Genomic DNA, 17704 nt, shown 5'->3' on the forward strand with positions numbered 1-17704 from the left:
ACCACACTGTTGGCACAGAAAACAAAGGGACTCTGCCCAAACCCTGCTTTGATCCTGATCCTGAGAGGTTAGGTTGAGATGAAATGTGAAGTCGATGATCTTTCATTCTTTGAGAACAAGATGGTGGTTGTGTTGCTAGGTTTTTGGTTTTTGATTTTTTTTTTTCTATTTCCCCAGTCTGTGTACCTTGGTCTTTTATACAAATAGTTCCTCTGTTCGGCTACCTTATTTGTTTTTTCGGTTATATTCTGATTTGCCTGAGTCTTCAGTAAACAAAGCAGGCTGCAGACACCATCCTTAAACAAAGAGTAATAGTCAGTCAGTCTGTTAATCCCTGCTGGGGCAGTAGATGTATCTGCCAGCTCCATTACAGGGTGTTAGAGTTTCAGGCGTGGAGCTTGCAGACATGTCAGTCCATGATCCTGTAAATTCCTAAATAAGCTTTTAAACCTTCCAGGCTCTGGCTGTCCTCACCTCTCAAACAGGGATGACAGGATGTCCAGAGGATAACACGGAGTCACAAAGGCGAGTTGATAAGAGTTGCATTGTGTGTCTGGGAGTGGGGAAGGGGTACTTGATCCATGGATGGGCATGCGATGTTGGCTTTTTTTAAATCATTATCATTAACATTGATTTGGGTTATCATTCTACTTCAGTTTTACTGGACAGATAATGTTGGAGCTCAGAGGAAGTACACAGTTGATCAGCCAATACAGAAAGGACAAAGCTAGATTTGGCTGGCAATAGACATAGAGACACAGCAGGCAGACCACAGAACTTATGATGGTAGCATATCCACCAAACTGCAAACATGTTAGCAACATGCCTGCTACTTTTTCACCTAAGCAGTCAGTGATGATTTCCCATGTTCTTGGTTGATACTGTCTATTGTGTTTTATAAAGAGATAAGGAGGAAGGAATATGTTTGGTGGGGGCACGGTACAGTGTAAGGGGAAGGGGTGCCTCTGGGGGCCCATGCTGAAGCATCTCTTCCCCCCTGTGGTACAAGCCACAGAAGAGTATAGTATAGAGTAGAATTTATTTAGGGCATAGGGAGGGGAGTTGAGGGAGTAGAGACAGAGAAAGACAGAGAGACAGAGAGACAAAGAAAGACAGACAGACAGGAGTAGAGGCAGCCGCGAGCACATGGAGAGAGAAGGGGAAGAAGGTAAGGATGCATGAGCAAGAGGAGAGAAGAACAAGAGCGAGAGAGTGGAGACCGGGAGTCAGGCCCACCTGGATGTTGCCAGGTAACTGTGGGCCAGAGCCTAGACTAAATGCCAACACTGTCTGTACAACTTTGCAGTTATACTTAAGGATACTTTACATCCATTTGAAAAGCAAACAGTCCCTTGAGTCATTATTAACTACTGACTGCATGCTAAGTACCAGGCATCCACTAAGAAAATAAGCACACAAAGAAAAGAAAATCCCTTCAAAAAGTTACAATCTAGATTAAATATCAGGAGATTTGTTTTGTTGAAACAGACACACACAAACACACACACACACATTTTCATAGGACATTTTTACATGCTGATAATGAATTAAAGGACTAGTTAGAAAACAAAAGATTTGGTGGTTTGAATGAAAATGGCTGCCTTAGGCTCACAGGGAGTGGCATTATTGGAGATGAGGCCTTGTTGGAGTAGGTGCAGCTGGGTTGTGGAGTAGGTGCAGCCTGGCGTGGGGGGTGGGCTTTGAGGTTTCAGACACTCAAGTCAGGCCCCTTATCACTCTTTCTTTCTGCTTCCTGTGGATCCAGATATAGAACTCTCCAGCACCAGATCTGCCTGCATGTCACCAGGCTTCCCATCATGATGACCATGGACTGAACCTCTGAACAATTTTAGTAATATAAACAAAAACTCCTGTAAAGAAGTTGTATCTGCAGAGACTGATGGACTCATTAGGACTTTAGTATTGTGGGAGGTGGAAATGTTGATGGTCCAGAGGTTAGTTGTGTTATCTTGAGCTAGTTCTTTTCCCAACTCTGTGAGAACTTACATCCTGTGACGGAGAGATAGAAACCTTTGGATTCCATTAGCTTGGCAGACCATTAGGTTTTACCAAACCCAAAGCTACGAATGGGGTCAGAGAACATCTTGGGCCTGTAGGAAAGCTTTCTCCGCCTTGCTGTGTCTGCCTGTTTGACATACTCACCACTGTGCTTTAAAATTGCCTTTACTTATGACCTATTTTGTTCTATATAACTATAAAAATGTCACAAAACTGCTTCCGTGTGGGAATTTGGGGCAGCCAAAATCTGTGTTCCTGGGGTCATGATCACTCACAAGGACTCCAGAGTAAACTATCTTTTATTCCCTTCGAGATGAGACATGTAGCTTTTGCATTGACAGTGTGCTAGAAAGGTGGCTCAGTGGTTAAGAGTGCTGGCTGCTGTTCTGAAGGACCAGGGTTTGATTCCCATATACGACAATAATCCTCAACTGTGTGTAACTCTGGTGCTAAGAAATTCAACACCATCTTCTGGCTTCATGGGTATTAGACATGCATTTTGTCCACAGACATAAATGCAGACAAGAGACTCATGCACATAACATAGTAGCATATGTGTAGTGTTTTTGTTTTGTTTTTTTTTTTTTTTTTTTTTTTTTGAGACTTTAAATAAATGAAGGTGTTCTGTGTGGTAGATTGGGAGGCCCAATTCACAGTAGAACACCTGGAATGGCAGTGTCAAAGAAATAGAACTAAGAGACAGTAAAACAAGAAACGGAACTATTAATGAAAATGGGGTCATTAGGCAAGGAAAGAAAAAGGAATGTAAAGATAAAATCATTTGTATTCATTGCTGGCTTCAGCATTGATAGTTACCTCGAAACAGAAATGCTGGTCAGAAGAAAAACCACTCACTGACAGAAAGGTTAAAAATGCCAAACAGCGCCGGGTGGTGGTGGTGGTGGCGCTTGCCTTTAATACCAGCACTTGGAAGGCAGAGACAGGCGGATTTCTGAGTTCGAGGCCAGCCTGGTCTACAGAGTGAGCTCCAGGACAGCCAGGGCTACACAGAGAAACCCTGTCTCGAAAAAACCAAACAAACAAAAAATGCCTAACAGCGTTCGCTAAATGCCCAGATGACAACTGAAATTTGGGAAAATTCTACAAAAACAAACGAGGAGCCTGTGAAATGGCTCAGTACGCAAAGGTGCTTGCTATGCAAGCCTGGTGACCTGTGTCCACTGTCTCTGAAGTCCACGTAAAGGAAGGACACAGTTAATTCCCCAAAGCTGTCCTCTGACCTCTTTACATGTGCTGGGTTGCTCACATGCACACACACACACACACACACACACACACACACACACACACACACACTGTATACTCACATACACACACACACATATATACACTGTATACTCACATGAGCAAAGAATAGTAATACATTTTAGACTTTTTCAAAATGTCGTAGGTGGGGTACACTTTGCATGTGCTGTGGGAGAATTTTTGCTTGATTTGTTGTTTTGAGGACTGTGGTGACCTCAAACTCACACTGTAGCCAAAGATGGTCCTGTGCTGTGATCTTTCTGCCTCTACCCTCCCTTCTGAGGACTGGAATGAAAAGCATGCACCACCATGCCCAGCCTCTAGGGACACTCTTGAGTCTTCTTTTCAATTTGCAACTATGTTGAGTTTATCAAGTTTCTTTGGGGACTCACATAACCAATGGAAGGTGTACATAGACCCAGATGAAACCTTAATAGTCTGTAAGCTTTCTAATAAGTATCCCTTGCTATCAATAATCCACTTTCCTGAGTCTTAGCCCACTTCCATAAGAAAATGAGAGTATCTAGTAATAGACTCTACAGGTTCCCAACACATAGCTAAACAAGCAGGCAGAGAATGTTTGCTGAGTTGGTGGCATGTGTTATGGATTGGTGAGCTTCTTATCTTTCCTCTAGTCAAGTTTATACACTGACTAACAAGGTGAGTACTTTAGAGGATAATGGCCACTTTTATTAAAAGTAATCCTCAAAATATCTTCAATGTCCTTAAACTGAACACTGAACATTATGATTTCAGGACAATGGAATACAAATCAGCAGATATTTTATGGAAACATACATAAGTAGGATATGGAATATATAGAAATAGATATATTTATATACATTTATACAAATGAATATAGGATCACAGATATGAAGATATTCCAGATAGCCACTAGATACAGAAATATATAATTCCAGCATGTACATCATATGAATCACTTTACAAGTAGAAATATATATAATTATCTCTGCAAGAGGCTCTGTTCAGCGAAGGCTTTAGGAGTATGGTTATGGTTAGGCATGTTTGTGCTTCCCAGTTTACATACTTTCATATCTCTTGAAAATTTAGATGTAAAAAAATATATCACCATAATACAAACCAGCTAAAAAAGAAAAGATGTTTAATAAAAACCAATGCAATGCAAATGTAGTTAATGGAAAAAATCAAGAATATCCAGGAAAATGGGAAGCTTAATCAGGAGAAGTCATCACTTGTTCCAAAACAGGGAGATGAGTAGTTTTCAATCAAAATAAATGGTATCTCATGACTCTAAAATAATACCGAATAAAACTGAATCCCAAACAAAACACTAAGCACATTAGCAATCATGAACTGACCGTTTAAACCATACTTCAGCCTGTGAAGTCAATGGCTGCTCTTTGGTCCATTGGAGGTGACTATCAGGAATCAACTTTCTAAATGGAACTTTTCCTAAGGAACTTTTGGAGTTCCCCATGAATATGCATTGAAAAGACAGAAGGCCTCTCTCTCCACTTCCCAAGCACACACGTTCAGACAGCTCTGCCATGCACTTTCAACATATGCTCTCTCCTAAGGAGAATTTCATTTCATGACCCACCTAAAATATCAGCATCTAAATCTAGACGTTTTTCTCATTGGACTGGCTGTGCCAGCCATACCCTTACAAAGTAAAGAAAAAACCGCAAGCAAATTTTGTGATAAATCAGATGAAGAGGCATGCCTGGAACCATGCAAAGGACAGGCTCTGGGGTGACTGTGGGGCTAGCAGATGTCTCTTCTCCTCAGGTGTGCCTGCTGCTTCCTCCTGAGTGAGTGCTCAGGAGAGACTCGCTGTGCCAAACTTTGTATTAACAATGGAGAGAGTAAAATGAGAATTCCTGAGCCTGCTATGGAGAAAGAGTATACAAGATGCTGAAAGACAAGTGCACAGATTAATGCTGCACAGCGGACTGACACAGGTCGGTGTCAGACTCCTGACAGGCAGGCAGGAGCTCAGTGTCTCAGTGATGAGACAAGATGACCTGGCCTCTTTTTCAGGGATATGCTTTTAGTTAGGATTTAAATGCAAGGTCTTTAGCAAGTATATTTTTTACTGCACTGGCTACTTCTTTTGCCCACTTGTAATTGTGCAGATCAAAACTTAAGTGCCTTGAGGCAGGTTTGGAGCCTGGCATTAAAGCGCATTTCTCAAATTTCTTTGCCTTCTCTTTGTGCTGTCCAGGGTGAGAAAGATGCTACAGACCTTTTGAGATGAAAATACGAATTTACACTTTAAAAAAAAAAAAAAAAGATTGTTTTGTGAGAAAAAAAATGGTCATAGGGCTCTTGCTTAAAGTCACTGTCAAAGTAACAGTAGTGCAGCTTTGCAGAGCTGCTGCTTAGTTGCCTGTGACCAGGACATGGGGGTCTATGCTTCTGTACTGGGAGACTGTCACTCTCAGGACTCTTGGTTCCGACTCCAAGGACACCTCACTGTCTAGTCCAAACAGGCTTTCTATGAGACTAAGACTGATGTAGTCATTGTGAATGCAAATGTAAGATTCCCAAATCTGAGAAATATGCAACAGATGTCACAAAATATATGTGAAGATTCAAAGCCATGTTGTAATAAATGCCTCTGAAAAAAATAGCCAGAAAAGTGAAAGTAGGTATAAATACTATGGTCTCATTTGTGAAATAAATAAGGGGATAAGAACACACACATTACCTGCTTATCATACAGACACACACACACACACACACACACACACACACACACACACAGAGAGAGAGAGAGAGAGAGAGAGAGAGAGAGAGAGAGAGAGACTATATCGTCTATAAAATCTACATAATAAAGATCCAACCTCTAGTATTTCAAAATGTGACCATATTTAGATCTGGATCTTTAACATTAAAAATAAAATGAGACTGTTGGGACCTTATAGCAATCTAACTGGACTGGATCCCCTTTGAGAGATTAGATACCAGGACCATGTTTCTCTGCAGCTTTGTGATGAGGCAGGGCAGGCAGACCACCTGCAAGTCAAGATGCCTCCAAGGAAAACAGGCTACTGTGTATCAATCTGAACTCCAGTCCCAAGAACCTTGAGAAAATAAATATCTGTCATTTAATCCGCACACTCTGTGGTGTTTTGTCATGGCGATCCTGGTGAGCTAAATTTAAAGGATAAAATAGAAAACAATGAATTTAATAATCTCTATGGAACTAGAGAATGAGGCATGACAAGGTACAAGGAGAACGTTCATTTCTCTCTTTGTAGCAATTTGCAGTTCTGAGAAGTTTAGAAGTGTGTTGATGATCTACAAATTTAAAGTAAGGTCAAAGCAGCCTGGGTGAGACAGAGAGGAAAGAAAACTAAAACAGAAAACAAACGACAGCAAACACATGGTATTCTACTCCATGGATGTCATGGCCATAGTGGGGTAGGGAGAGCTAATTCCAGGAACTTCCAAACAGCATGCATTTGTCTGTATGCCCTGAATCTTGGTTGAAAGCTAAAACAGGTAATTACTGGAAAAAAATCCTAAACTTTATTAGGTTTATTTGTGCGATACTGATATGAGCAAATCAAATATGGGAACTATATTAGATGCATTATACAGAATTAAGCAAATAAATATATGTGTTTATTGTTAAGAGCAAAGACTATCACTATGGAAGAAAAGACCTACTAATAACAGAAATGAGAAGAAGACAAGAATTCACAGGGATGATTTAGAATAGGAGGCACCAGTGTGAATCCATGCCTACTAAAATGCATGTATGTATCAGTATGTATAAGTAAACACCTGCACACATATATACACACATAACTGTGTATGTTTATGTAAGCATGATCAAGTCTCAGAGAGGAAATGGGTCCATGGGTCAGAACTCTGTTGCCCAGTTTGCTCTTGTCAAAGCTGTTTTCATTGGGAACCTTGTTTAGCACATGCTGTAGCTGGTCTAGTCCCCAGCTGCTTCCTGCAGCCTCTGCTCCTGGTCTGGAAGAGAAGCTAGCTTTTCACACACACACCATGTTCTGTTTCACAGGTTTTTTTTTCTTGTCTAGTGTCACCTTTCAGCTTGTCCTCCCTGACTGGGAGCCTTTGCTGGGTGATAACAGAAAAATGAAACACCCTCATTTTGGAGGTCGTTGGCTCTATCCCAGAAGCCCTATTGGGATGAGGCTTACATAATGTGATGCTGAAAATTATTATTAGCATTGTTTTCTTATACCTCCTCCAACACTTAGAATAACTGGATCTGTCTTACATGCATGTACGCATAGCCATATTTGTATGTGTATCTTTATGCATGTGCTGTTTGCATATACATGTGTGCATGTGTGTGGAGAGATACTTGTGTGTGTGTGTGTGTGTTGTGTGTACACATGCATATGTGGATGTCTTAGTGTCTGTCCTCACCTTCAGTCTCTCTTGTTTACTGTTTTGTAAAGCCAGGCTAGCTGGCTTAAAATCTTCTGGAAATTCTCCTGTCTCTACCTCTCATGACCAGGTTTATAGGAGTATGTGTTCCTGCATCTCATTTTTGTATAGGTTCTGGGAAGCTGAACTCAAGTATGTAGGCTTCCATAAGAATGATTTCCTACTGAGCCATGTCCCCAGACCCCCAACATATATATTTTAGTGGGAGTGTTTCTGTGGGATATGTTTGTCAATGGGAAGGAGAGGTCGCTAGGAGCTACGGCTGAGTCACAGCTTTTGGGTTCTCATTCTCAAACTGGCATAATATTTTAGACAGCTGGGTCATGGGTACCCACCTACTGAGAGGTTACTAGCATCCTCATTTGGAAGCATAGAAAGCAGCATTACAAATGATTAATGAAAAGGTTTCTGGGGCTCTGGTGGCTGCTGGTCCTTTTATCTTCTTCCACTTTGCAACTAAATTTAAAGCGAGCATTGTTTGCAGGTACATTATGTTCTTGTGTGTTACACTGGTTCCCCGTAAATCAATCTGCATTATAAGACTTCAGCTTCCAATGCGGAGGGGCTGTAGGAATCTGAGTGACACACATACCATTGTTCCTGACAAGGCACCAGTAATGACTCAAGCTCAACATGCTTCACTAACATTAACAAACATGGCTGGTGGCTGTCAGAATAAACCTTGGGTTCAACTGGCCACAGGCATGTAGACTGAGGTCACTCTTTCTCGTCACACATCCTTGCTCAGGTCAGTGACTGCAGTTGCATGTGAGAGATGGCTTTTGGCCTGTGTACTGCTGCTGGGACCCCTCTCTACCTGTCAAGGAACTGCTAGCTGAGATGCCTACAGAGAAGGAAAAGCGGGTCCCGCTTGAGGCAAAACACTCTCTTCCAGCATGTTTCTACTTGGAAGGACTCGAATGGTAAGGTCTTCATCGCTGTAATTTCTAGAAGAACGTTTGTTTAAACTTATCTAAATTGAGATAATCTCAATAGAATTTAGGAGGAAAGTTTGAGGAACCTGCAAAGGACAAACCCATGCCATTGATGGGGTAAAGAGACGTTTCCTTACTAACTGGACTTCCTGTGTATATAACACGGTAGCTTCTAAGGATATGATGCTTATTAGCTTCTGGCTTTTAAAATGTAAAATACAAATAAATAATTTATCACATTATAACTTATTTGAAACAAATTATTATATTAATGGGTAATTATAGCATCATAAACAGAATAGGCTAGGTAGATAGTGTGGTTACTTATGAAAAAAATATCTCTAATTGGAAGTATGCATTAAAGCAGTGGTTCTCAACCTTCCTGCTGCTTCTTTCACCCTTTCTGTTATCTTCATGGTGTGGTGACTAACATAAAATTATTTTCATTGACACTTCATAACTGCAATTTTGCAACTCTTATGAACTGTAATGTAAATATCTGTTTTCCAATGGTCTTTGGGAGTTCTGGCCCACAGGTTGAGAACCCCTTCATTAAAGAATATGATATGTACGTCTTACTCTCAGATTGTTCTGGAAAAGGTGCACACACATAACAGATATATGCACAGGTAATAGAACTGATAGGATAAATTAATAATCATGAATCTGGCTAAAATGAAGAGTCTCTGTTATAATCATATTCTTACATTTTTTTGTGTAAGTTTGGAATTTTCACAGACAAAAAAAGCTTCTGGGAGACTTTTCTTAAACCTCTGTATGTGTCTTACAGAACTGTGGAGATTCTCTAAGAAGAGAGTCTTCTTCTGAAAGGTTCCTAGGTGGGAATGGGTTATACATGCATGAAGTCCTTTGTTCAGAGGACACTGCTCAGTGGGAAGGGCCATCATTAGAGAAGCTGGTCTGGGAAAAGGTGTCCACTCCCTACGGTAAGAAGTCATTAGCTCAAGATAGAAGACCATTTTGGTTAAGAGAATATGGGATTGAAAGTTGCAGCACAGTTATATATAACTTTAACATTAAATGAGGGATGGTATGTGGGAGCCAGCCAATGACATTATTTCCTGCTGTATGGGTGAGCATCTTGAGAAGATGAAAGCAGAACTCTACAGGCCCAGAGCAATGACCACTGTCCCCTCCTGGTCACATTGCCCTGGTTTCCTATGTACTGAATTCTGCTTACTGCTCTGTTTGATGTGCAGACAGCCTGCTTGGCTCACCTCTCTTTCCTCAGTATGGCTCAGAGAGTTGATGTTGATAAAAGGAACAAAAGATCCCTATCTGCTAGGCAGCTAGATGAAGTTTATTTTTAACGTTTTATGTGTGTGTGTATTTCTGTGTGACTATGTGTATTTGTGTGTGTGTGGTGTGTTTCTGTATGGCTATGTGTATGTGTGTGTATGTGTATATGTTGTATGTTTCTGTGTGGCTATGTGTATTTGTGTGTGTGTATGTGTATATGTTGTGTGTTTCTGTGTGGCTATGTGTATTTGTGTGTGTGTGTTGTTGTATGTTTCTGTGTGTATTTGTGTGCATATGTGTGTATGTTGTGTGTTTCTGTGTGGCTATGTGTATTTGTGTGTGTGTATGTGTGTAAATGGATATATGCAGGTGCACATTATGTATATATACATACTTGTGGAGGCCAAAGGTCAATGTCTAGTGTCTTCCCCAATTGCTCTTCACATTTGTTTGTTTGTTTGTTTGTTTGTTTGTTTGTTTGTTTAGGAGACGGAGTCTTTCACTGAACTGAAGCTCACAATTTTGCTGGACTCTCTGGCCACTGCACTGCTGGCACCTGCCTGTCTTCACCCCCAGTGCTGGTATGTAGGTCTGCTCTGCTGTGCCTGGCATGTTACATGGTGCTCAGGATCTGAATTGGGCCTTCATGCTGTGCCACAAGTGCTTTATTGGCTGAGTCATCTCCAGAGGCCCCTGGTTCTGGATTTCACTATGTAGTACTTTCTGGTTTTGAATTTATGGACATCCTCCTGCCCTGCTTTGCTTACCAAATGCTAGAACTGCAGGTGTTCGCCACCATGGTTGTGTTGCAGGACTATTTGACAACAGTATGTCTAGGCTATTAACTTGTAATTTAACCAGTCCCCCCAAGCAAAGCTAATTTCTAAGATCATTCTCTTAGAACTTCTAAACAAATATTTATGGTCAGGGATATAAAACCAACTGAAATGCTACAAACCCCATATAGATGATTATAGACTAGCCAGACAATTCTATGTATGCTATCCCTGAGCACTTTAGAATTGTTTTACAATAAACATTGTTTTGTTCTGAAAATGTTAAAATGTATGTGGACAGGAGAGAGCCTCATCCTCATATAGGGACGCTCATGTACTGATCACTCAGCTTCAGCCACATGTGTGTAAACTTGTTCTGACCAAAACTGCAAACTTTCCCATCCTATCGTTAGCGGGTGCTTTTGAAGAAGATATCATACACCTATTTATGAGTCCAGCAATGTTTTCTCATCTGGAAATATACAACATTTATGCTAAGTAATTTAGTGGTAATTTGAATTAAGGGCATTAAATTTTCAGCTTCAAATAATCATGGGGTTCTCCTTTTATTTATGCTATTTCTTGACGTTTCTGACATGTAAACTGCATTCAGGTGACACTTCCACACACATACCCATGACTGATTTTGTTTTTATTGACCCTCCCTTCTATCCACCCCATGGCCCCATTCTTGATCTTTCTCTTTGACCTCTAGCCCTCTCTGAACCATGGTGAGACACACAAAGGCAGCAGCATAGCTTAGTGTCCAGAAACATCCAGCTTGTAAGCAGCCCACAGCCATGCTCATAATTTGAAGCTTCATACATAGTTTTAATAACTGAAAGTATACCCTATTACTCTATGAAAAACAAAACACCTATATTGGAAGCTAAATGAATATATTTTAATTTTTACATGCTGAATACTGTTTTAGCTACCCCTGAGGTCAACTCAGATCTCCCCATGGAAATTGGCCCCAAGATTCCCTTCACCCAAAATATCACTGATCTGACTTCTGTAATTGCCTCAGATCTAAATTGTTTCAGAGCTTCTTGCTCTAGAGCACAAGCCTGAATCCTGATGTCTAGCTTCCCATGAAAGCTAGCTTTTTTTTCTTAGTATGTGTATTTGAAGCAGGGTATCTTGTAAGACAGAGCCCATGCTCATGGCACTGAAGGCTTACTGCCTTCCTCGTCCATTAACAAGAATTGGGTTTGATGGCCTTAAGCAGTCTTCCCTTTGATGGATGATTACTACAGCAAAGTGTAGGTACCTAAACCCACACAAAGATTAAAAGCAAACATTTTCTCTCCCAGTGTAAGCAGACAAATATGTTCCAAATACTTTGATCTAGACTGAGGTGGGAAGCACAGAGCACATTTTCATAATTCCAGCCAATCCTGAAAAGCCCACAGTAAGCATTACACTGCATCTTGATTAACTTTGGCAGTGGTGATATAGCCTTCTCTTAGTTGTCATGAAGATAGCCTCATACTTTATCATGAACAAGCAGTTAGGGAGTGCCTGGGGGGTTAAGAGGTGATTTCCAGGCAAAGGTGTTGATATAAAAGATGATTAGTGTGAAACAAACAGTAATATATTCTGTAGCCTTTTTTGAAGAACTTTCTTCCTGCAGTTTTATTGATTAGGGAAACAATAAGGCTCAAAACGACAGTTATTTGACCAAAGGAAAAATATAAAGAAGCGCATGCAGACCAACATGAATCTCCGCTTCCTGTGGTCTACCTTTCGGCTGCATCAGTTTATACCTGTACATTAGGAAGCAAAGGTTCAGAAACAGCTCGTGCTATAGAATGTATACACTTCAGAATGCATGTCAGCAGCAGCCTTCTTCCAAGAAAACAGAAAATAGTTGTAAGATATTTATCTTCATTTAGGTTTCATAGTTGACCTCAGGTAAGAAGGGAACTGGGAAATCTGCCTGCATTAATATTCATATTTGATGGGGAGGACTATAAGAATATTACTGATTGTCACTTGGTTCTTGTAAAATGGTTTGCATCTTGATGAGAATAGGGAGTTGAATAAATTAACTAATTACATTTTTTGCCTTCAAATTTCTCTCTTCATATGGGTGTAATCGATTAGAAAGGAATCATATGGTATTGATTAGAAGCTGTCTGTAAAAGGATATTATTCCAAAAATGGTTCTCTTTCTTTTGAAATTGCTTTATGAGACCCCAAAACAGAATATAGATTTAGAAAGTCCTAAAGGTTCTAATAAAATGAAGTATTGTTTAATTTATACTATTCTTATTAATCAACAGATTATTAGCACGAGAAATAATTATGATGTAAATATGCGTATACATTAAGTGTTTCTGTGTTGATTTATATTTTCTATCAATATATATGACAACAAAAGTTCAGCTGGAAATTCTCATTTTTCTATGAAATTGTGAGGCTTTTGTTAAATCAGGCTTTAAAATTACTTCTCTATCAAATATTTTTATCCTTAAAAAATTTAATACAGCCCTCTTTAATAAATTATTTTTAAGAACATTGGTGTTTTACCTGCATGTATATTTGTTTGAGGGTGTCAGACCCCTACAACTGGAGTTATAGACAGTTATGAGCTACCATGTGGGTGCTGGGAGTTGAACCCAGGTCCTCTGGAAGAGCAACCAGTGCTCTTAACTGCCGAGCCATCTCTCCATTCCCCTTATCCTTGATTTTTTTTATTTTATTATTTTTACTGTTATATTATTAATTATACATACATGCAGGAGATGTGTGTGTGACATAGTTGATGTGGTGTCCAGATAGCTGCATGGAGTCAGTCTCTGCCTCCACCTTTACGTGGATCATAGGTACCAAACTCAAAGGACGGTCACTCCCTGAGCCGTGTCCTTGGCCTCCTTCTTCCCATCTACATGATTAGAAATTGTTTATCTGGGCAATCCTGCTATCCCATTAAGCTCTTGAGGAACCAAGTAAAGATAAGACCCCTTGTCCCAGATGTTGCATTACAAATTCCCCCAAAGTGAAAAAGCCCATGGCTTCAGGTTCCGGTCATTATTTCTCAATCATCAAAACTGCCTTTCCAGAGAGTGAGAACTGCCCTACTTACAGTTGGTTTTCAAGGTCATCTGCCAACAGGCTCAATGTACCTGCTCATTTTAGGAAACTGTAAACCACCATGACTCATTCCTACCTTTTTACATGACACCGTGACACCTCTTGGGTTCTCTAATACGAAGAATGTTCTTAAAAACAGCTTTGGCAGTAAATATTCAAAAGCATGACATCTAGTTTTTTCTTTCTCCCTGAGAGAGAGGCCATGGGTTTCTCCTCCTAAGGAACAGGCATTCTCTGGCCGTATCTCTTTGTCAAACAGTCCTCCTCATAATGAGGCACTAACCTTTCTATATACAGAATCTCAAAAGAAATTTTTGTCCCTATTGTGAAGGGGGAGCTACCTCTGCCTGGATGTCTGTAAAGCACTGCTTTTGTGTGCTCCCTCCCTATTTTCGTGGTATTTAAAGCATCCTTTTACATTGATGTACCAACAGCCATCTGGATCACACGGCATGGGCAGTTTACTGAAGGGAAGTTTTACAAAAGAGAACCGCAAGAGCCTACTATGTGCTTTACATTCTGAATGTTAAGAACATCGGATGTCAATGAATTAATTTTTATGTGATCCTGAGTACCTTTTGGCTGTTGTAGGAAATGTAAGTCCAGTGATGCTTCTTAAAGTTAAAACCCTCATGCTCATCCTCAGGAAGCACAAACAGGCTAGGAGATGAGGCATACATTGTTTAATGTGTCTTTCCACAGTTGTCAATCATGCTAACAGTGAGAACATCTTGCTTAGGCACTCGATTGTAATAGGCTGGCTCCAATCTCCTTCCTATGCCCTCATGCCATTATCTTCTATCCAGCAGAAGATCAGAAAATTACTTATTCAACCATCAAAAATATTTATGGAGAACTGTGCCCTAGCTAGTCCCTCCTCGGCATTGGAGAATATTCAAATAAGCTTGAGAAAAAGGCCCTGCTTTCCAGGACCCTGAGCTTTCATAGTCAGTAAGTTGTGGTCTAGAAACCCACAAAGCAAGCAGCGCTATCTGAGTGGTAAAGGCAAGGAAGAGACATATTGATCATCTAAGTGCACCAACGTGTGTGATCTCATACAATTCCTACAGCCGGCCTCCCCCGGGGAGCATTATTCTCATCCATTTTCTTTCTTAGATAAAAGAATGAAGGCACATGCTGAAGGTCATGGGATTTTAAGTGGTTCTGTCTGAGTCTGAAGCCCAGCTCACTTGGTTCTGAGGGAAGCAAAATATTAAACCATTGAGAAAAAGACAAGCCACTCCACACTGAAACTGTCAGGGATGGCAAGACTGGAAAGAGAGGAGAAGTTTGCAGAGTGTTCTAGGGAAAGGCTCTGTCATGGAAAAGGCAGAACTTGCTTGGCCAGCAGCAAGGAGCACATTCTGAAAACGAAGCTAGAACTAGCCAGTGTGGCCTCAGAGCCTAGGACCGCTGGCCGACTGTGGGGGACTGCGCTTTATTCTGCAAGGCCATTGGGAACTTCTGACTGAGGTCAGGGAACAATTAAGTTTTCAAAATTATAGACTGCTAGTTTTGGATACCAAAGAGATGACAAAGGAAGGGATACAGACCTCCAACTTTCCTCGATGCCATGTTTCTGGTTTCTGCCTTGGCCTCAGATGCTGTCAACTCTGCTTTTTGTGGTTTGTAGTGGACATGTTCATTCCTGCCTGAGAGGGCCCCCATCTCTTCTTCGTAACTGTAATTGTGTCTTGTAAAAGCGCTTCTATGTCCAACAAGAAAAAGAAAGGAAGACAAAAAAAAAATGAAGGAGATTCAAGTTCATTATACTCTAATTAAAATAATAATTTTACTCCCTAAGAAAGCTCAGCGATCTATGTCTGAAAATCTTAGAATGAAGCAAATGTGTATTTAGGTGTGGGAGCAGGAACGGGAGGAAGGCTCAAGTCACTGATAGTTCACACAAGGACCCTGGACAGACTCGTATTTCAAGCCTGTAGTTTTTTAGTTCTAAATTCTAGAACTGAATTCTAGAATCTTAAAGATCTGGGTAGAAAGGAATGGGCCGCTTGCCCTTGATCAGGAGATGATGGCAGTGTGGGCGTGGCTGCAGCTGTTCTCCCAGATGCTGCTGTTGGAGGCTGGGGTGGGGGCTGTTCCAGAAGACACAGTACACTCAGATACTTCAAAAGTGCCTGCCCAAGGCTTGCATTTCATCGAGCATCCATTTTCCTGGCTCTCGGGGCTGATTTTCTACAAGAATCATTGATCATTGAGAGAAGAGAGGAAAGGGCAGGGAGAAAAGCATGTCTAGTTTCCATGTCCCTCCACATGCAAAGAAATTTCAAGTAATTGACCTGGAGACATTATCCTCTCTTTTTAAAAATGAAACCTTGTTTACAGAGGCTAATAGACACAAGATTTTAGCTTATAGTTTGATAAATTGATTAAGCTTTTAAAAGCTGAGATACAATCAATCAATCAATAAATAAATAAGCTGAGATGCCAACAAATTCAGTCCCTCATTCTTTGGTCTTTAAGCAATAAGTTGAGCATCTGTGGAATTAGAAGGAACGAGAGAGAGAGAGAGAGAGAGAGAGAGAGAGAGAGAGAGAGAGAGATCTGACAGAATAGGAACAATCATTAAACATGCCTTTAAAATACATTTTTGACAGTATTTACTCCAAAGGTAGATTTGACAAGGGCATTATTTTTCTTTTCAGGCTATATATGTTGAAACACTGAATTTACACAAGCATATTGAACTCTAGAAAAACTATGCATCAAGTCTTATCCTTGAGAAGCGTCCTGCCTATGTGAGTGAGTGAGCAGCCTGTGGCCAGGGAATTGATTCCAGCGCTATTGTTACTTTTGGAGGAGAGGGAGGGCTCATACCAGGAATTCTGCCAGAACCAACAAAACTAAAGACAAACACCTGGCCTTGGACCATGCTTTCAAACAAAGGATACACCAAGGTTCAAACCCAGATCAGGAACACAGGGCAACTGGAACCAAGCATGTAAGACCCCAGTCTACTTCTGATCACAATGCAAGCTGCTTCAGACACGATGATAAGAGAGATTAGAAATTGTTCTGATGTAGAGAGTGACTTGCGTAACTGTGTAAGCAATTAAACGTGCAAGATATAACTAACTTTATTGTTGATGTTCATTTCTGCTATTCTTTCTGAGAGAAGTGATGACACACCAAAACTTAATTTCTGGAACCAATTTTTGGAAGCTTAGAGTTTCGATTCTTATTGGTTAGTGATAATGAACAAACAAACTCAGCCACACAGGACACCACACATGATCTCTGTTTTAAATAATATTAGGCCTAGAAAAACACTGGCATCATTTTAACATTCTGATTTCAAAGTGAAAAAATAAATTCTACATGTGAATTTACTAGGACAAAGAGAAGATAGAGTACTTGGAAATGCAGACATACCAACAAAACATCACAGAGGGACCGTTTTCCGTCGGTACATTTTTGTACAGAGACTCAGAAAATGACTCCTGAAAGTTGATCGTGTTCCATGCCAAGACCTTAAAAAAGGTTCGTTACTATACAACAGTCTCCTGAGGCTGGTTTGTCTTTATCCTACCTAGTCATAGATGAAAAACCTGAGAAGATAAGTCCTCTAATTTCAACACCTAATGGGGCAGATTTAAGACCGGAGTCCAGGCGCTGTGACCAGACCCAGGAAGAAGAGTTGCTACATGCATCAAGGCTTCAGAACAACATTCGTTGAGCAGTGTGAGAACTCGTGCCACAGTTCTGCTGGAGCTGTGCAGAAGCAGAACGTGGAAGGCAGGTGGCTGGCATCCAACCAGGCATGCTCAGTCCTGCTGCTTGTTGCACTTGCTTCTCCACTCTTTTACCTTCAGGCATCAGCTTCAAAGTGACTAGGAAGTCAGCCAAGATTGCAGCAGGAGCCATGGGTGGTGTGAATGCTGAGGAGGCCCGCCCCAACACTCACCCCTGCTCCTT

At 40.7% G+C, this 17704-nt stretch overlaps 1 long non-coding RNA gene across 1 annotated transcript; it reads left to right on the forward strand.

Annotated features, from left to right (window-relative positions):
- Positions 1–350: 350 nt before the first annotated feature.
- Positions 351–16829, forward strand: LOC143434803 (uncharacterized). Its single transcript, XR_013104562.1, has 4 exons — positions 351–525; positions 8447–8621; positions 10380–10474; positions 16435–16829. It is a non-coding gene; the product is annotated as an uncharacterized LOC143434803 (long non-coding RNA).
- Positions 16830–17704: the final 875 nt, after the last annotated feature.

This window comes from Arvicanthis niloticus, chromosome 17 (genome assembly GCF_011762505.2).
Source record: "Arvicanthis niloticus isolate mArvNil1 chromosome 17, mArvNil1.pat.X, whole genome shotgun sequence".
NCBI classification, from domain to species: Eukaryota; Metazoa; Chordata; class Mammalia; order Rodentia; family Muridae; genus Arvicanthis; species Arvicanthis niloticus.